We start from the raw sequence: 21,045 nt of genomic DNA on the forward strand, positions 1-21,045 counted from the left end.
GAATTTTAATTTAACATTCTTTTACTTATTTATTTATATTCAGAATATTTGGCAACAGTCTGCACCCTAAAACCCTTATTTTACTTTTGTGTATGTTTTGTTGAGGCACTTAAATTAGATTGTTTTTCTTTTGGTAATTTCAATTTGAGGCTTACTTTTATTTTTTAAAGAAAAATAATTGAATTATTTGGTCATATTTACCTAATAAAATATGTTCTGTTAATGCTTTGTGCTGTCAGGTTGTGTATTTATGCTAATCAGCAGGTTTTTAAATATGACGTAGTTGTCCCTTTAAAGTTCTCACAATACTTTGTTTTGTTCTCATAAACCACATTTGCTGATGTCCATACAAGCCACCATGTTGTCAGGCTGCTGAAAGAAAGGCTGTGTAGCTGCTATCTGAAACCTAAAGGGAGCTAAATTTTTTTCAGATTTTTTGCAGTGTTTTAAGCCACCTCCCATTGCTCTAGCTACTTGGGAAAGGGTAGTCCAGCTAAACCACCGTCGGGCCTGTTTGGCGAAAAAGGCAGGCTATACCTTATATACCTGTATAGGTGTGTGTGTGTGTGTGCGTGTGTGTGTGTGTGTGTGTGTTCTCAGACTTGGCATCATACAGTCACAGCTTGTAGTCTGATCTTCTTCCAAACACGCCATCTTCCAAGCAGAACAGCCTTCTGACTCTCCTGACATGTTTCTCTACTGTTGTTAGCTTGTTCTGCTACCTGCCACAAATCCTCTTTTTCAGGCTCTGTTTTGTTCTGTCAATTAGTTTCACAAACTGACTTTCAATAATTTAATCACTAATGGATTAGAGATTAACCCCCTGCTGTCTGGAACCATTGTAGCCACCTAGTGACCTGCATTGGTCCAGCTGTGATTGAGAAAACAACTGTCGCTGCGCTGAAATCAGAAAAATCTAAGAAGAGAAAATAAATAACTGTAATGTCACGAGGTTCTGGTGCACATAGGTGCTCATTTTTGTGCTAAAACCATGCTGGAGACAGGGTGTTATGTGACTCATTGTGATCAGACATAGACAGCATAATCAGGCATCTCAGGAATCGCTCTTTTTCTTCCTTCAAAATACGTATCTACAGTATAACAGGCTTAAGCAAATACCTTCAAATCCCATAATAACAACATAGGCTAACCTTACCAGACAAAGTCTATGCCAACAGCAACAGAATAGCACTTTGCGTCACAGACTTGACTTATAAGAAATATTGTGGCGGTTTAATATGGTAATATTTTATACTGCAATTTCGTCACACCCTGCTGACAACCTAGCAACACTTTGTGTTGCTAGGTTGATATGCATCGGTTAATAACCAGGTTATTTTCAGGTACTAAACAGACGTAGCAAGAGGCTTGGCGACAACCCGTGGGAACAAAATGGCTGCGCAAAAATTGCCAGCAGGACGAGTTGACCCAAAGCGGCCCAGGTCACATAAGCAAACCCTCATACAGACACATGCTGTTGGCTGTCTCGATGAGTACAGGCGGTTTTGTTGTGTCTCTGTAGCAGTGCAAGTTTGCATGTAGGTTTGTTTGATTTGTGAAACCAAAGGAAGGAGTGAGAGATAAACATTAGGCGTAATTGAAAACAGAGGAATGCGGATCAGAAGAATGGCCTGAAACTGAGAGAGCTCACATGTTAGCTCTTGAAAGATTTTCCCTTCACTACTCGGCATGGACTGAAAGTTGCTTTTTTGAAAATAAATAAATACATCTAACCTAACGTACATCTTCGTTTACCTTTTCCTAAACTGCTTACTAGAATGTAAAGAAAACTAGAGAGAAGCATGTCTAATGTAATCCCTGTCTCCAAATTAGATTCTCATCTGACACTTTGACTTTCTCTGACACTTTGACTTTCTCTCATTCCATAACAAAGTTTCTCTGGATGTGAGTTACCAAAAAACGTAAAATTAATAAATAAAATAGTAGCTTGCTGGGGCGTGCTGTGGTGGCGCAGGGGGTTAGCACGCCCCACGTTTGGAGGCCTTAGTCCTCGACGCGGACGTCGCAGGTTCGACTCCCGGTCCCGACGACCTTTGCCGCATGTCTTCCCCCCTCCTGACCCTCCTTCCTGTCTGCCTACTGTCAAAAAAATACGAGCCACTAGCGCCGCAAAAACACTTTGGAGACTCTGGTTTAGAGCAGACATTCCCTCTAAGTGTGTGTGTGTGTGTTGTATGTTTCTTTGCATGTACCCTCAGCAGAGCGTGTAACGTTAATAAGACAGCAAGAGAGGGGCCTCGTCACTGGCCTTTAAGTCTGGGTCAAAACTTAATTGGTATTCGTAAATGCTTTGGTGCAGACCTGGGGGGTTGGAAGAAAGGAACAAGTTGGAGGTCATTGACATAGAGCTGTTAAAAGATGCCGGCCTCAAAGACAGTACTTGATATGCGTAGGACTGAGTGCAGGTCCAATGCATGCATCAGGAGGGTTGAGATAATGTTTCTTCCAGTCTCTAACAAGCCTCCTGCAGCAGATAAAATAGTCCCAGCTCTCACTTGAGACAGCTTCCGTCGTGTTGTAAAGCTCCTTTAACATTCTCATTCCCTTCCTGCATATAGTTCGCCATGGTGACATCAGGGTGTAAAAGCGCTCACCGCCTTCATCCCAGAGCGTCCAGACATGAGTCCATAAGGGTCCCAGTGTTTGGTTCATGTCAAAGCTAGTTAGTGGAGAAAGTTTGGTTTCCCTCCCTAATGCGCCCATCCCCCAGCCTCCTACCAATCCGTCCAGCAATGGAGGCTTCTCTTATTGTTGGCTATAAAACATACACACACACACACATAGTGCCAGTAGCTTGGTGGTGTGTGTCAGACTCTGCATCATAAAGCAGCGCTTTAGAGACGGAGCATTTTTTATTTCTTTTTTTTTTGGAGCAGGGGTTTGGGGGTGTGCTTTGAAGTCAGACAATGACCTCCAACTTGTTCCTTTCTTCCAACCCCCTTTCCTCGATTTCTGTACTCACACACTCTTCCACTCCGTCATTTTCTTCCCAGAGGACACACTTCCTGAAGACACTCTCTGTTTGTGCCTGATACGTTTGTGCAGCAGAAATTACCACCTTTTTATTAGTATAATTTTTTTATTTATTTATTTATGCAGACTCTCGCAGTGCCATAAGTTATTACTGGTTACAGCAGCATCCTGAGGAAAGGAAAACAGCTCCCACATGGGTCTCACTGATCTAATCAGGCCACAAGCCCCCACACAGCGGTGCATGTGGCTGTGGACCCCCATCAACAAGCATTCAAAGATAATAGGAAACAGATTCAGGCTCTTAATTAATCTGTATAATACAGTTAGATGCTGCTCTGGTTTCTCGCACACCAGGTGTCTCCTATCGCTCTCCCCTCCAGCAGCAGCACACAAATTTCACAAAGGGTGCCCTTCCAAAAGTATTTATGCAGCCATAACTTTTCCATGCTTTGTCACGTTACAACAACCACAAGCTGCAATTTATGTGATTGGGATTTCTCTGCATTAGATCAGCACAACGTGAAGTGCATAAATGCGAAGTGGAATTTAAATGATGTCGCTTGTTCTCCAACAGTGAGCTTTGTCAGAGAATGTTAGTGAACAAAGAGCATACGAAGACCAAGGAATACACCAGGCAGGTCATGGATAACGCTGAAGTTAGAATGGATGAATCCCTCATCCACAAATAATAATAATAATAATTTAAAAAAAACACACACAACTGCAAATCTACCAAGACATGGCAACTGACCGACTGGGCAGACATAAATTCTGGACTTGTGAATTTATGTCTGAATTTATTTTCAAACTCGATGGAGTTCGAAAGTAAACGTTCAAATATTCCACTCCTCATTCTTCAGCCAACGGAGGAACTTTTTTAAGCAGGAGTCATCTGATTGTTCTCAGACTCTGCAGTTTCCCAGTAGGGCAGATTTTCTATTTGACTTTTGGCCCCAGAATCAATACTGTAGACCGAAGATGTCAGAGATCTTAATGAAAGCACCAGTCCATTTGTCTGCAATAAAGCTCAACCATTCTCCGTCCTCCAGTGTATGCACTTAGAAATGTTTTTTTTTTTTTTTTCTGTACTGAAGCTTCATCACGCTTTGCTCTGTATCGTCATCAAACTGTCCACTTTACCGTCGTGTCAGGATCATTTCTCTGACAGACCTGCTGTAGACGTTCTTCTAATAAAGCTTAAATCCATCACACTTCACACTAAACAAAGATGCCTTTTAGATGAGAAAACCTCACCACCACGATGTTGGGGGAGAAAAAAAACCAGACATGACATTGTTACAATCCAATACCTTGCTGGGTAAGAGTCATCCTTCACTTACAGCTCGAGTGCCAACATTTTTCTCCATTATTTTATCACTCCAGATAAAGTGAAGGGGCTTTTGTGTGGTGGTTCAATGTTTTCCTCCTTTCAGACTGCCAAGGTTGTGTTTCCGTTCCATGCTGAGTATCAATCCAAACTATGTTCTTATTTTCCTCCATAGTAAGAAAAAGTCAATCCAAAGGTACAAGTAAAACAACGCAGCTGTATTCCTCATCTTCACCAGGTTTAAACATGATTGTTTCTCCACTCTGAAACTCGTAAGTTGACTTTTATGGTGATAAATCTTGATCCAATCCAATCTGCAGGCATTAATCTCGTCTATCGACCCAAAGTTTTATTACTAACTAAATTGCTGCTTCACAACAACAGTCTTTTTTTTTAAAATTATTATTATTTCAGTAAACACTTAATAATAAATTCAGAACAGGGGAAGAGATTTTCCAACTTGAGGCATTTTCTGACCCTTTCTCCAGAGTGACGACAACCCCATTAATCACTTTCAGAATAAGTGCTTTACCACTGGCCCAGTAAGCGGCGAGTCTTCCCCAACTTAACATTGTGTTCTGTTGATAATGATTTCCCAGACCAGACACATAAAGATCCAGGCCCTCTGGTTACATCCTTTTCCAGGCTTTGATCCAGTTAAACGAAGGCTGGAAGATAACGTCTACTGTTGTTCATGTAGGCTACATATCACTCCCAGCAATCACTAACGATCACACTACCAAACTGTGATAATGTATTGCATGGCAATAGCAACTTGCTGTATAGGCTGCCCTCCAAAGGCTGTATTTGGACGAGATGGATGGAACAAGAAAACTTATGGCACTTTGTGTGTGGCAAGACATAACAGGCCGAGTCAACTCTGCCATATTCCCAAGCACACATTGTCCTCATAAACAGAGAGCACTGTGCAATGAGTTCATTGACTTTAAAGCACAGAAAAAATCATTTGGATCAGTTTTATAATCCATTCTTTTGACTTGGCGAGAGAGAGATCTGCTAGGTACATCCAAAGTAAGCTCATTGAGCTGCAGTGTAATGGCAACTCAAGACTCGGGGTGTTTTCACACCTCATAGCCCGGTAGACTCGGTGCAATTGGGGTCAAAAATGGCAACAGTTGTTGCATTTTCAGCTGGTATAGTTCCCTTTCACACTGCATTGTGTTAAACGATCCAAACTAATTGAAAAAGCAGATTTTTGTTGTAGGATTTCTCTTTTGCCACGAGCCATTTCTCCCTGTAGACTAGCCTCGCGCATTGATTTTGGCTCTGTTGACCCAGAATGCCCTTTGCTATAGTTCACTTCCTGCTTTTGGAGCGGTCGCCGGTTTGCTTGCATTCATACGCATTCGAACAGCGCCAGAGTTCACTTCAACCAAACCGAGACCTAGTTGTTTTTTTTAAGTGGATCGGAGTTTGCTATCTTTGGTCTACATTAGAGTTTGATTGTGTATTCACACTTTCCACAAAAAAACGGACTTTCTAGACAAGCAAACTACAATTCGATGAAAATGGACTAAACTCACCCTTAGTGACTTAGAGAGTTTTTTCTGCTTTCAGAGGCAATGACCCAATTCCATCTCTAAGGTAAGCTGACAGCCATTGATGATCTACTCATTGTGATTTTATTACTTCCTAAATATCTACCAATACTACAGTTTGTACCAAATCCTAATCTTCAAAGAAGAAGCAGTTCTTCTTTGAAGAGTTAACGGATTTTTCACCTTAGTTCATTTCCTCTGTAGCATGATGTTTTTGGCCTTGGGCTAAAATTCCAAACTAAGCCAAGATAAACTGTAGCCCTCACAAAAGGTGTTATCATGGGCCTTGCATTTTACAAAGAACCTTATTCAGCTATGTTATTTAGGGCAGGGTGCAGCTGCTTTAAATTTATATGCAGTTTTTAATGCAAGTGAGATGGATGGGGCGGTATAGAATATACACATCCTAATTTATATACACCCAGTCCAAGGAAGAATCCCTAACCTCTGAGGTTTGGCTGAACAGTAGACCATAATGCATCACTGAGTAGATCCAGGCTGACCAGATGTGGCTGAGCAACACCACAGATCTAACTGGTGGCTGTGTGGCCAGTAGCCTTGACAGCGCTCAGCTGCTCAGTGTTCGCCGTAGAAAGCCAATCTTGTCACGGTGCTGCGTCTCCAGCAGGCGTGTGGGTGCCGACAGCCTGTACAGGCTTTGGGTCGGAGTTGTCAGAACATTTGTTGAGGCCACATTCTTTTTTTTATTTTTTATTTTTTTATTTTTTGGGTCGTTTGAGTACTGTTTGTTGAGATTTAAGATTTATGTCACAAAAGTCTATGGTTTATTCACTCATTGGTTTATTTGGTTGTTCCTTTGTTCATTTACTTAGTGAGTCACAGACTGTCCCGTCTGATGCCCGACTTGAGTAGATGACGCGACTGCCTGGGTTCAAATCCCGGCCAAGTCCAGGCCTTTTTTTCTCTTAATAAATAAATAGATGTTCTCTGGTTTCCTCCCGCAGTCTAAATAAAACATGTATAGTAGATAAATTTGGGATTGCAAATTACGCCTAGTGTGACTCTATTTGAATAATATGAATAATGTCTCTTTCTGTTGGTCCTGTGATGAACTAACAACATGTCAAGGCTTTACCTTGATATAACAGCCTTGAGTGAAAATATGGATCGGTCGACAGACAATTTGTTGATTTGTTAACAAAATTAATGTTGGGCTAATTTTTTTTTATTGAAAGAAATATGGCATTTTCTGTAATTATAAAATTGGGACGCAGATTTAAAATCTTATTTGAAAAGTTAATCCAGAATTGCTTTCATACAAATTTGAGAAGAAGCAGAGTTCAGCTTCTATACATCAAAAAACTGGAACAAGCTTCCAGAAAACTATAAAATTGTACAGAAGCCCTTTAAATTTCTATCATTTAAATCTAGTTAACATGCATTTTGTAATACATTAACATACGTCTTAATGTAGGAGTGACAGCATCTTTGCTTTATTCGGTCAGGAATTAACAAATGAAAACATTTTCTTCTACATTTAATTATCAAGCAGAAAAAAATTCTGGAGAGGGAATGCAAAAGTGAAGTGATATACTTACAGTAATTGAAGGATGGTATAGCTTTACTGGTTTGTCTTTATTTGGACATGCAGATCTAATTTTATTTTACATGAAAGAAATACAGCACAGCTTAACTTAGCTTAGCATAAAGTCTGGAAAAAAAGGATGTTTTTATTCCAGTGAGTATTGAAAAGTAAGCAAGATGTATTTTATTTAAAAATCGTCATGCTAGTTTGATGGTAGTCTACTTAACTGAAAGTACATACAATTAGTTTTTGTTTTGTTTTACCAACTTGCCGCATAATTTAGCTAACAAGTCCCAAGAGGCTTTTTCATTAAAACAAATGAAACAGTTGTGTTTTTTTTTTTTTTTTTTATTGGGATGAATTGTTTAATGACCAGATTTCTAAGAGGTTCCAGTAAGTCAGTAAAACAAAATTCAAATGATAGTGGGAGTGGAAAGACCTTTAGCGGTAGCCTTCATATTTCAACAGACAGACTTAATAAAGATGTTTTTCTCTTTGAGCGCTCTGTGAGAAGTTCCCCGGAGTGTCTACACTTCAAAAGCTCTGTCCTCCTCTTGTCCTTTAAGCTACATCCACTTGATGTGAAGTTAGCCAGAGTTACTCAACTTGATGAACACAGTTTGTACGCCGACACAGGAACTGGAGCGTTTGCCGAGCCTGCCGATCATAAGGGTGACAAATTTCACCCTTCTGCTCTAAAATAGTTATTTGCAGCTGAGGGGCTCTCGCGGTGTGAAAAATCCCTCTTGGTAAGAAAAAAAAAAAAAGCTACGTTGAGTCTGCAGGATGTTATTCAGCTGATTTTTAATATTCTTTATTTTTGTCTCCTTAACAATACCTTTGTCAGCTTCTCTCGTAAAACAAAATCAAGCGCTGAAGTCACAACAGGCAAAACCATGAAGATTACAGAGTCCAACGTGGCTGACTTTCCAAAAATATGTAATTCATTGCACATGGGTACTAAATGTGTCCCAGATGTGAGAGGTTTTGCTGTTGCTCAGGCACGGTTTTCTTCGCCCCGAGATAGAGGCTGTGTCATCAAAAATACTCTTTTCTCTCACATCCGTTTCCCAACATAGGACACATTTTTATGACCTATTGTCTAATTGTCTGTGTATCTTTTCTCGGGTTTTGAGCCAACGTGGCTTGTCATCGCATTCGGCAAACCCTACTTATTCACGTCATGCATTGATTCAGTGCACTTTCATGCTGGGGAAAATGAAAGTGTGGCCCGGCAGTGTGGCTTCACAATGTCTCGCTGTTGGTTTTTGAACAATCAATACGGTCCACAATAGACCAGCAGCACACCAATCTCTTGGTGGGATCAGTGGTATTTGGAGGATCAGATGGAGAGCGCGGGTCAGTTGCAACAGCTAAATGCAAAGTAGTCTGTAATCAATAGAGCAGCAATAGGTTTTTCCAAGAGTTTCAGCGTTTCGAGCAAAGGCTTTAAGCCGACAGTTGATTCGGGGTTTACGTCTTTTTCTCCTCCATTGTACCAGATTACAAATGAACTGGTCAATATTTATTGTCCCTGACACTGATTTGAGTCATTTGCAATCAAGAACGGGATTCTGATGCAGAATCCTGGAGCGTTTCGGACATTGTGGTGCAATAACTCGTTTGAAAGTCAATTATCATGCGATAATTGACTACCCAGTGGTTTTGCAGAAGATTGAAGTACCTAGAATGACAAATTTGGCAGACGATTGACTGAGAGGTGTGCACCAAGCAACCCGTGCTGAAATCATCTCTTGCTTTTATGTTGTTGCTGTTGTTTTTTTTTTTTTGCATGTTTCTTGCATTATCTTCCAGTATGACAAGAATTCTCTTTGTCAATTTCCAATCTCTTTAGCATCTGTTGCTCGTGTGCTCTGCACTAGAGTATCCACCAAACAGCTGGACATGCTCCACAGCCCCATTTTGATCAATGAGGATTCGTATTTAGTGCGCCTTGAAGCTAAGCAAAGACATCGAGCAAACCTCCTCACTCCAGATGTCTGTAGCAAAGTCAATAGCTTTAAGATCAGATAACAGTTCCTACACAAGATAACGGGTTTTTTTGTTGTTTTTTTTGTTTTTTTATCTGACGCTGATAGATTTGTGTTGTGTGATTGGTTGAGAGGGGACAACCTCCCCTGGCTCCAGCAGCAGCGAAAGGCAAAAGAAAGCTAAATAAAATAACCAGAGTAATAAATTCAATACCCGGTTTGTAATTGGTTTAGCCTGTTTGCTGTCCCTTGAAAATTTATCTTCTCCTTTTAGTTTTCCTCCAAACTGTGTTGCTTTATGCACACCAGTGGGCTTTTTATTACTTCTGTTTACTTTGCCACTGTAATTAATATGTTTTGCTTATTGTGTTATGTTTGTGCTATGGAACGTCACACGCTGACGTGCTTTCTTGTTGAGATCAGTCTAAGCTAAAGAAGTGGTGTTCATTGTTTACCTGTCTGGTGAAAGTTAGAGTAATAATCTGCTTTAGCTTTCTTTTCTTTTTTTTTTATGCATTGCTGTGGTATTTCACTGTTTGTTCCTTGCCAAACCAGAATAATCAAAAACCAAAAGTACAAAGATGTAGAAACACAGCAAGTCTTTTGGTGGATTTTCTTTTCTTTTTTTTTTAGTTTGAAACCATTATTTAGACAGTTCTTTGCTGGTAACGTTCTGCGGCCTGCCTTGCTCACATGGCCCCATACGTGTGGCCGGATCAGGCTGCAGGAAATCTTACCCGTTTGTTGACCGATCGAATCCAAGCAGCTTTGTAAGTATGGATTAGTCCGTCGGGGGGTGTTCCTAAACAGCCTTCTCCTCTTGTGCCATTGTTAGGTTACATCACAATGAGGGCCGAACCAGCGTCAAGACAAACCCACGGCTTGATTCAGTGGAATGCGTGAACGTTTTTGGCATATGGCTTGTCTGCAGATGGATGGGTTTGGTGATACCATGTGCTTCCTCCCTCTGTTGTGTTGCCAGTGCATTGTCTCAAAACGGCACTCTTCTTTTCGTACCATCTTTTATGTATTCCTCCCTCGGCCAGTCCATCACTCATTGATGTGCTTTTATGATCTGCTTTTATGATCTTTTTCTTAGTGGGTCTCTCTTATTCCCTCTTTAAGGGACATTCTTGGTGTTTCCACTGTGGAACAGCACGGTCAATGTCAATAACTCCGATTCCAGCATTGAATTCTGTGGCTGGGACAGTCTTTGGCATAGCAGATTCTTAGTCACATGGAGCTGCCTTTCCAGTCTGGGGTGTATTCTGCTGGCTGGTATGCTGGCCCACATACCAGACAGAAGCCAGAGCACTCTTACTCTGTAGTGCCTCTTAAGCGATTTGACACGTTATGCCTTTTTATAGATTAGTAAGCCACGGTTTTTACGCAGTTGACGTTTAAATCTCACCTTTGCTTCAGTTTACATTTAGTATCTATAAACCCCTTTAAACCCCTTTTCTATTCTTTATTTCCACATGTGTTGCAATTTGTTTTTTAAGACCCAGCACATTCTAGCAGCGATGAACCTGCTGCTCGTGTGAAACCATTCAGACTTCATCCGAACTAAAACGGCCACACCTTTGACTTTTATTGCTTTGTTATGCTCACCAGCCAATTAGACTCACCCTGCTCTTTGTATTTGTTTTTCCAACGTCAAGTGTTTCTATTTCCTGCTTGTAGATGTCTCTGGTATCTGTTTGAGATTTTGTTTTGTTCGAATGCTTGGCAGCTGTTCATCTTCTCACACTTTCTTCCAGTCAATCCCATGCCTCTGAAACCGTGACGTCTTATTGTGCATTCACACCAGCGCTGTTTAGTCTGCTTTAATCAAACTCTTAGTTCATTTGTCTAGAATGTCTGGTTCGATTGGGGAGGCGTGAATGTGCAATCAAACTGATGCAGACCAAAAAGACTAACTAAAAATCTAGGTCTCAGTTCTGTTAAAGTGGATTTTGGTGTAGTTTGAATGCATTTGTGGATACAGGCGAACCAGACACCGCTCCAAAAGCAGGATGCTAACCATAGCTCTGGGCATTCTGGGTAAGTACAACCGAAACAAACGTCAGAGTCTAGCGCTTGAGGGAGCAATGACTTGGGGGGTCTTTTCCCAAAGACAAAAGAGAAATCCTACAACCGCCGAAATATGACGCTACTCCATTTGTTTGTTGTTCACATTTTGTGAAGAAGGAAGTTGTGCTCATGTCTTCTTCTGGGGTTTTCATGTCGTTTCCTCCAGTAGTTCTTGGTACAGCGCCCCCACAAGCGAGGAGATGAACATGTTTTTCAATTAGTTTGGATCGTTCGACACGATGCAGTGTGAAAGTGAACTGTACCAGCTGAAAATGTAAAATATTTCTATTTTTATCCCCAATTAAACCAAGTCTACAGGGCTATCAGGTGCGAAAAAACCCTTTGATTCTTAGGTCTTGTCATCTTGCCATCCTTCTGTCTAAGGCTTTTTCAAAATGTTTAAACACTTCACCGGTCGGTGCTGATCGGGACTGAGAAACCACCTGATTCCAGTTACCAAGCAATGTCTCGGTGCATATCTAGTTTTAACCTGACCCTCGCTAACCTCACAGTTCCCCAACACGCCTCCATGTGTCCACCGTTGTCTAAAGTCTTCTTGGAAACCACTTTCAGTGTTAATCTGTACTTATAATTGTGTGCATTCTGGGTTGTGTTGCTCACAACAGGAGTGATTGTACACTTCCTGTGATGTCATGTGTGGGTCAGCAGGAGGACAGTGTTATTTCTGTGTCTGGAGCTCCACAGGGGGTGATAGAGGTCTGTTTTCAGCTCGGTTTCGCCTTAACCGGGCTACACAGAGGCCTGTCTGTGGCCTGCAGAACCCGAGGAGCGCCAGGAGCCCGCGGGGGAAATAAATGCGCGTAAAAAGCACGTTAAGAGAGGTGTGAAAGGAATCAGAGGGTGAGACAGTGGGTTTTGTGTGAAGCCATTCCCTTGGCTACACACGTTCCATTCTGTCTCTCTCTCTCTCTCTCTCTCTCTCTCTCTCCCCTGCACACACACGCTTCCACTTTTACTTTCACACACACATTTCAAATGCAGGTTCACAGTTCAAATAAACAGAAGCTGGTATGTCGAGCCAGGTCCGGTGGAGCCGGCCCCAGGATGATTTTTCTCTCAGGGTAGCGCTCTCTTTCACTTCTTCTTAATGGGCCGTGCTTTAAATAGGGAGCCTGGGGGCGGACGGGGGGGGGGGGGGGGGGGAGAGCAGCTGCGTAAGGGGAATGAAGAGGGTGATGAAAAAGCTGCAGATGGATTGAGACTTACATGCGGCTTGATTTGCCAGTAAGAAATATGCGCAGAGCTCGAGTCCAAAACAAGCTCACAGTATGCTTTAAAAAGCAGTAGAGGTGATGGATTAAAAGTCTGTCTTTGCTCTGAGACGCATTCGCTTGGAAATTTTGACATCAGTTTGATAAAAGGTCTTTAATGAGATTTGTGTGTGTTTGTGTGTGTGTGTGCGTGCGTGCGTCTCTCACTGTGACTCATCTCTCCTCCTGTGTCTTTTCTGCACCCTTGGCTGTCCTTGTGTGTGTTTTGCTGCCGACAGTTCGAACGCTCAGCAGCAATCTGTCAGCAAAGCTTCAATTTCTGCGGTTTCATCTGCCCCATGATGAAACCCACGGCCAGCCAGTCACGTCCTGGAAACACTTACTTCTTTTGCAATCCGTACTGTCCACAGGCCTCCGGGACACTGCAGAGAGAGAGAGAGAGAGAGAGAGACGCTGCAGTGGCCTTATTGAGGGGGACGTGGCGTGTTTTTCTGTGCGGACGTTCTTGTTTTCGTCCCCCCAATCGGTATGTTGGAGAAACAAGCTGAAATGGAGATGATTAATTAGCTCAAATCTGATTCCGATCAATATTTGGGAACATTTAGAGCACATTGTGACACTCTACTGATCAGTTTATTGCTTGGAAAATACAAAAGTAAGAAACCTTGCTTCCATGCGTGCAGGTATATTGCAATGTAAGTGAGGAGTTTGTGTGTTTCAGTTATTCGCTTTAAAAGTAAAACTTGTCATTTGTATGAAACATAATATTATGTTATAAGCATTAATTTCTGTTCATTTTCATGAGTCTGGTTAGTCAGAAAAAAAAGACAATATTACACGAGTCCAATCAAAAGGATTTTTAAGAAATTAACAAATGTTATGGCAAATGGGGAAGACTTGACTTGGCAGTTCAGCAGATGACAGAATGTTCACAGAGTGCAGAGTATATCAATGGAAAGTCTAGTGGAAGGACAAAAACAGGAGGAAAAAGTGCCCCATGTTAATCTGTTCATTGACTAGAGACATTATCAAATGTCTTTATTCTGCTAAAGAAAAAAAAACTGCTGTTCACTGGCCTACACTGCCAAAAGTACCAATACCTGCTTTAATAACTTAGTTATCATTACGTTTGAGAATCTAAGATGAAAATTTCAGGTTTTCTTTAGCTGCGTGTTATAATAATCAAAATAAACTAAATACTTGAAATAAACCCATCAACCTTTCTTCTTTTTTTTTTACTACAGTTTGTCTCCTCAAATTTTAAATAATAACAAATAAAAATGTAAGAGTTTCCTTTTTATTTATTCATGTTAATTAATGTTTGTGTCGAAGTTTAAAGAAAAAGAAGGTTCATTTCAAATCAAAGTTTTCAAACAACTAAAGACAACCCTTCATAGTTTCCACATTTACCAATGCCCTTATGGTCTTCCCCATTGCGTGCATTGATTTCTAAAATTAGCCATGAATAAGTCGTTTCCACGCCTTTGTTTGCGGTCATAGATCAGTCTGAAGGTATATGAGGCAAAGTGGACCTGGAGTTGTTGCTAATTAATGCTCTGCATAAAAAGATTAAAGTGCCTTGAATAATGCCAGCCTTTCCACTCCCACCACAAATAGGTTGCAGCTTGCAGTTGGTTTGCTTATATCGCGTCAGTGCAAAACGTTAAACTCAAGGTAAATTCCCATTTGGCCATCATGACTCATGTTGCAGCCTTTTTTGTCATCGTTAATTTTCTCCAAACCGCTGGCGTAAACACAGGCTGCCTTCCCGATGAGGAACCCTCACACATACGTATAGTAAACTCCGAGGAGTGTTGAAAAACCTCCGCTTCTTCGTCTAAGTTGAGGTGTGGCGATGGCAAATCGCAGACCAAACTCTTACATAAGCACGGCGTTTACTCTGTGTACGTTTTTCAAGTAGGCTTCAATGGATCCATAGGCTTCTAGCTAAACTCTGTTTGACAGACTGATCCTGTCTGTCACCGAGGTCCTGGAAAGCTAAATATTTGAATTTATCGTGATAAAGTACCGGCTTTTATTTAAAAATGCGTCTTAAACCATTACAGTTGAACCACCGCCTCAGCGTCGAGTTCTTTTCCAGCCATGAACAATCCACTGAATCCATTTTAAAGTGTTTTGTTCTCCAAATTTAGTTACGTTTTTTTTTTTTTTTTTTACTGTTGATAACTTAGAGTTACAACTTTTGCTGATAATAGATAATAACATGTTTGAGGAGAAAGTGTTGCTGCATCATAAACCCAGTGGATGCAATATCTGAAACTTTCCAGCTTAATTAATTCAGAAACCCTTGCTGTTGTGTTTTCTTATCCTAACTGGTGAAATTATTCTTATTACATTAACAGCATATTCAAATCTTCTTAAGTTGTTTAGTGTTGGTTTGATATTGTCTTAACAAAAATAATAAGTAAAATGTATAATCTGAAATGGCTATGTGCGCCGCAAAAATATTTCTCCTGAAAAGTATTTTTATTTTTGGATCCATGCCGTATAAAGCAGGTGTTTTTCCTAGTTTTTTTTTTTATTGACGTAAGGAAAATCTTATAAGATAAAGATAAGAAGTTAATAAATCAATATTTGCCAGGTGAAGCTGAATGAGCAGCTGCTGAGGAGGCTGCCGGCTGATAAAGCTGGTCATGTGTGACAATGCAAGGAGTGTGGTGTGCTTGGAGTTGGACACTTAGCTTTAGCGTCGTTAGCTCACAGGGCTGGCGGCTAAACCACTAAACCATCCAACAAGATGGGTTATTTACAACTGCAGCTCTATTTACAGGATTAGCCCCTGAAACTAAGAAACAGTTTCTTTTGTTGTTGATGTTGTTTTGTTTTGTTTTATTGTTTGTTATTTGGTTTTTAAATCTCAATAGCAGCAGCTCTGAATCCCATTGGAGAGATCGCAGACTAAAAGTTAACATTCTTCCATCCAAACCACAAAGTGCTGGGTCTGCTGCAATACCTAAATTCTGACACTGTGGTTTAATATCTAATCTCAACCCAAAGCAGCGATAGACTGCCATTATTACAGCGAGAGGGACTCTTAAAAACTCAAGATTTGATTCGTGGTCTGGAACTCAAGTCTCATAAATAGCCTTTTTGTCTCAGGTAATTGGGGGGTGAAAGAAAGCCCATAAGTGTAGTTCATTTAAGTGAGTAAATGATTAATGCTGTTCACTTTAGAGTACTGTAGTGTATACAAATTAGTGCCTGGAACAGTCTGCATGCTCCAGTAAAAGAAGTGACTGCAGGTTCAAAGTGTATTTGTTCTTATTCAATGCGATCGTCAACAAAAGCACTTGCAGTAAGGATTTATTTCCTTTATTAAGCAGTGACGTCTGACGAACGTGGGCTTGGTTTATAACAATCTGTTGGTGTCGTAGCGTCGTCACTATAACCAGCTGGACTTACGATTAAGTGACTTTGGATAATGACAGAACAATAAACTTGAATTGTCTCCAATATTTTATTTTCTCACTGTCCAGAAATTCTCGCAGTTTTCCAAAATAAAAGCCCTTCTTGTTTATTTCAGAAATGAACAGTTTTTAATCTGTTTCTACTATTTATGTGTGAGTATAAACAGCTTACGATGTCTTTTTTAATAATCTACATCAACTAAAAAATATATTATTTAATTAGTTAGGGTTTAATGAGGCTTATGGATAATTATTTGCATTCTGTAGATTGAGTCGATGGCATGCAGTCAGTGAGAGAGTGTCAACTTCAGTCATTAGAGGTTTAAGACTTGACATGCACTTAGAAAAAATGTGAACATCTCTGGCAAACCACTGGAGCAGCAATTAGTTACCGTGGAGACTGGATGCAGGACGGTGGACAGATATTGCTCGATGGGGAGTTGTGCTGATTTCCTGGGTGGATCTCCCTGAAAATTGGTGTGTGAAGATACGTTGACAGGAGTTGCTCCTCTTCTGGGCAACGTCTGATCTCTTACATCTGAAGGAAAACGATTTCATTGAGATCCTCTGGAGGTGTGTGGTATATCATCTTTGGGAGACTCAGAATGCAGTCCGGTGAGTCTGCACGAGAATGTGGAGGCAGAAACTGAGGTCAGTGTGGGTTTGTCAAATAGGGTAAAGTTGTGAATAAGACCAAAAACCTCCACAAATCAGCGATGACGCCCACACCACACATTTTAGTCTTGATGAGGAGATAAAGAGCAGGAACATCAGTGGAGGCTGAATGAGTCAGAGGAATATCTGCAGGCTCCCAAACGTGGGAGATTGGGAGGTGGGTGGTTCATTCATAAGGAAAGATATTTATTCTGTATCGGAACAGTGGCTTTGTGCCTTGCTGGGAGAGAAAAGGGAGATTTTTACGCAATGCTTTACAGCACCTTTTAAATTAGACAGTTATTCATCGCAGATGTGGTTGCTGAGTGAAAAGAAAGCTGTTTTTTTCCTTTCTCTTCCAAGCGTTCTCCAGACTTCTCGAGCTCCGAAATGGGACTACGAGTTGTAGCCTGTGTAGTTTTCGCTTTTGTCTCACACACCTCTGATGAGATTCTACTGCGTCAACGCCAAGGTTTCCACTGGTTCTTCCCACTGACGGTTCATATTCTTAAAATAAGCAGAAAGGTTCAATTGGATTTCAAAACAAAATCCACTCGCAGAGAAGAAAAGCTCATTGAAAAAGAAAAAAAAAAACAGTTCTTGGTTGCAGCGAGCTGAAAACTGAGCTGCCCCAGTCCTGAAGAGTTTTGTCTGGGGTGGAGATGGATGATCTGATGGTTGGGCAAAGGTTTGAGGGTGTTCTCTGTCTCTCTCTCTGCTGAAGAGCAGTTGTGAAAGTAGGCCAGGAGGGGTAAAAAATAGCATCCAGTCTCCATGAGGAGTCATTGCACAAGGTCACCTCATTGCCCTGGGCCTCAATGCGTGAAACTAAGTGTTCACAATCTTTCTGTTTGCTTCCTCTTCCTTTAACCCCCCTTTTTTTGTCTTTTTTCCGCCTGTCCCCCTATTACTTTCCCTCTCTGGCTCAATGACTTACACAGGCCTTAGTATCAGTAAGGCTGCAAGACTAGAGCTTATGTGCTAACGAACCCTCGAGCTAATTAGAAATACAGCCAAGCTGGCCGGTCCCCTCATTTCCTTTCCATTTCCGTCCCTTTGGACAAATACAATTTTACCCCGTGACCCGTGCAGAATTAATCCTGTTACTGTTGAGCACAGGATGAATAATGGCCACTTATCTCCTGGGAACAGGAGGGTTACAGAGGGTCTCTTTGGTGGACTGTATCCGTATTAAGCCCCTAGATTTTTACCTTGCTAAATCTTGCAGTGTAGTTGGGTCGTTGTGTTTCTTTTTTTTTTTCCAGTTCTAAAAATGATTAGGTTGGGGGTTTTTTTAGCTAAGAGTCAGATCTGTCCTCATTCTTGGTAAAGTAGAGCAAACTAACACCAAATTGTCAAGATGGATGATTGACATTTAACAGAAAAGTCAACCAAAGGTTATTCTCGACACCGTCCACAAAACGTTTCCGTTTTCTTTTAAAAATGTCTGTCAGCATTAAACATGAAATCAATACTGCATTGCCCAACAGTCCAATTACTAAGCTCTCTGGTCTTTAGAAAAGAAATCAACCTTTGTTTAAGAAAAACAGATAGAAATCCTAAAAGTACTCCCAGTTGAATACATTTACAACAAAAAAACATTTTTTGTGTGTGTATTTTGCACAATTTCTGTTATCACACCTTTGTCTGATTAACGCCAAATTACCTAGCTATTTTAAGGCTTTCAGATTCCATTGTGGAACCATTATCCACAATGGAGAACACATGAAACAGTGGTGAATTTGCAGAAGTGGTTTGTGTCCCAAAAACACTCCAAGAGTTCATTGATGACTCATCCAGGAGGTCACAAAGAACCCAGAACACCGTCATGACCACCGTAAGCCTCAATAGGCTTAGTTAAAGTCAGTCTGGATGATTCAACATTAAGAAAGATGGAGGGCAAAATTGGGGATGGTGGGACAGTTCCAAGATGGAAACCACTGCTGACCATTAGGAGCATTCAGGTTGGTTCCAAAAAACATCTTAATGAGTCTCAAGACATTATGACTGGTGTTAAGCTAAAGATTATTCTGACTCAAACTCCTCTCAAACATGGTGGTGATAGTATGGTGGTCTGGGCTTGCTTTGCTTCTTCAGGACTTGGACAATGTGCTATTAAATGTTGAATTAATTTAAATTACCGTAAATCAACATTTGAGCAGAAAATGCTGAAGAAGAATTTCTGACCATCGGCTTGTGACCGTAGGCCCAAATTCAATTGGGTTATATAGCAGAGCCAGCGGTCCAAAGCACACCAGCAAGTCCACCTATCATTTTCGTAAAAACAATGCGATTGTTGTGCACTGGCTTAGTCAAAGTCTGGGCTTAAATCAATTTTGAATGATTTGCTGTTGCATTTAACAACGCAGTTCATGTTCAAAAACCTTCCAGTGTGGCTAAAATTGATTAAAAGGGTCCAAAACATAGCAATCATGGCAGTTGTTGCTGCCAAAGGTGGCACAAACCAGGCAACTTTTCATTTAACTTGGTGAAGGGTGGAATTTGGATTTGGAAAGTTTCCGATTTTGGACTGCGCTCAGACCATTAGGCCTGGTTTTTAGTAGTTAGGACACGACTTTAAAAACATTCTTCAGCGGTGAGAAGAAAAGCTGTGTGGTGAGTTTTCTCCCTCAACCCCGGCATGCCAAAGCTATCAGCTGTTGGGGTGAGACCCAGCTGCCTCGTGTGTTGACTTTAGACTGATACACATCAACATTTGCCACATGAAAGGAGGAAAGAGTGGCACTCCTAAAATAAGGGAATGAATAAAGGCTATATTAGGACGCTGGCGATGTTTCAAATAAGATAAGAGCTCCGCTTTTATCAGGTGTGTGTTTTTGGCTGCATCAGATAATATATAAATCACTTCCTTTCCTGGTAGGATATAAGAAATGCTGCTGTAGGATAAGATATTCTGAGCCCCAAAGATTACCTTGAGGACTTTAAGGTACAGGCCCCAAGTACAAGGTACAACGTTGTTCATCCTCTGCTTTGATTTAAAATTGGAATATGTTTCTACTCATGCCTACCAAGTCTAAAATGACCAAGCATGAACTCTTTGCGTGCCAGGAGTCCATGCAGCCAATGCTATCTGAGGTATGCTCCTTAAACTGGCCTTGGTGCTTTTATTCCAGCCCCCTCGGGACATTTGAAACAGTTCACTGCAAAGCTGGAAACAGTTTAATCACGGAAAGCAATGACTTATCCGGAAAAATGGCCGCCCTTAATCTGAATGACCCCTTCTGCGGTTGCTCCGAGTGCAGGACGGTGTCACTTAAGGGCTCCTTGTAAAATCCTGTGGATAGGCCCTAAGTGCAGCCTGAGCTGTAACTGATACCGCTATGTTTGTAAAGAGTTGGTGATAATACAACCTTATGTTTGAGCTTCCTCCTGCCACGTGTGAGAGGAATGCCAGGGTCTGAAATATGGCTTTCATTAAGGCACCAGGCCTTTAGTCTTCAAACAAGGGCACCCGAGGATCGGTATCCGAAAGGTGAAGAGTGCAGCTCTCGCAGAACCACTGAAAGGTTGTCTGGGGGAAGAATTTAGAGGTAAAAAAATATGAGCAATGATGCAGGCTGATTAAAGAAATTGTCTTTGGAGGCAGAACTTGTTTGAAGTCAAAGACGTAATGGCTTGGTTGTTGCTATTGATGTTCATAGTTTGTCTCTGGTGGTGGAGCCGTGGCCTTCGGGTCTCCGCCCCTTCTAATGGACATTGTTGAGGGTCGCACAATTCAAAGCACTTAAGCTGCAGTAGTATATTAAAAAGCGATGCATATTTTATATGCTGCAACTTTTATTGCACATAGTGCATTATTTCCTGTTTTTGTTAAATGTAAACATAGCCACAACGTATTGCATCTGTGCATAAAGCAATGTTATTCAGTGTGTTACTGCTATTTGTCATTCCAAAACAACAAAAAGTAAAAGTTGCACCATGTAGTCTGCTCAAGACGTTGTGATTGGTGTTAAACTAAAGATAATTCTTCAGTGGTCCAGCGAGCTAGACCACTGGTTTGACCTGGCATCCGTCCAAGTCCTGAAACAGCAAACCAGTCCAACCACCACCGCTATGTTTTATTTGTTTCTTTTAATCTTATTTATTTTTTCTGACATGTTAATTTTTTACCCAATGTACCTGTGCGAACACTTTCCATACTGTCCCACATTTGTCTCATCAGTCCACCAGATGTTTACCGAGAGGTCCTGAGGATCATCAAGGTGTTTTCTTGGAAAACA

General features: G+C 41.1%; 1 protein-coding gene across 1 annotated transcript in view; it reads left to right on the top strand.

The window, feature by feature from the left end:
* prickle2 (prickle planar cell polarity protein 2) overlaps nt 1–21,045 on the top strand; it is a 120,466-nt gene that overhangs the window by 72,510 nt on the left and 26,911 nt on the right. The gene's annotated exons all lie outside the window — the stretch shown is intronic.

This window comes from Xiphophorus maculatus, chromosome 20 (genome assembly GCF_002775205.1).
Source record: "Xiphophorus maculatus strain JP 163 A chromosome 20, X_maculatus-5.0-male, whole genome shotgun sequence".
NCBI classification, from domain to species: domain Eukaryota; kingdom Metazoa; phylum Chordata; class Actinopteri; order Cyprinodontiformes; family Poeciliidae; genus Xiphophorus; species Xiphophorus maculatus.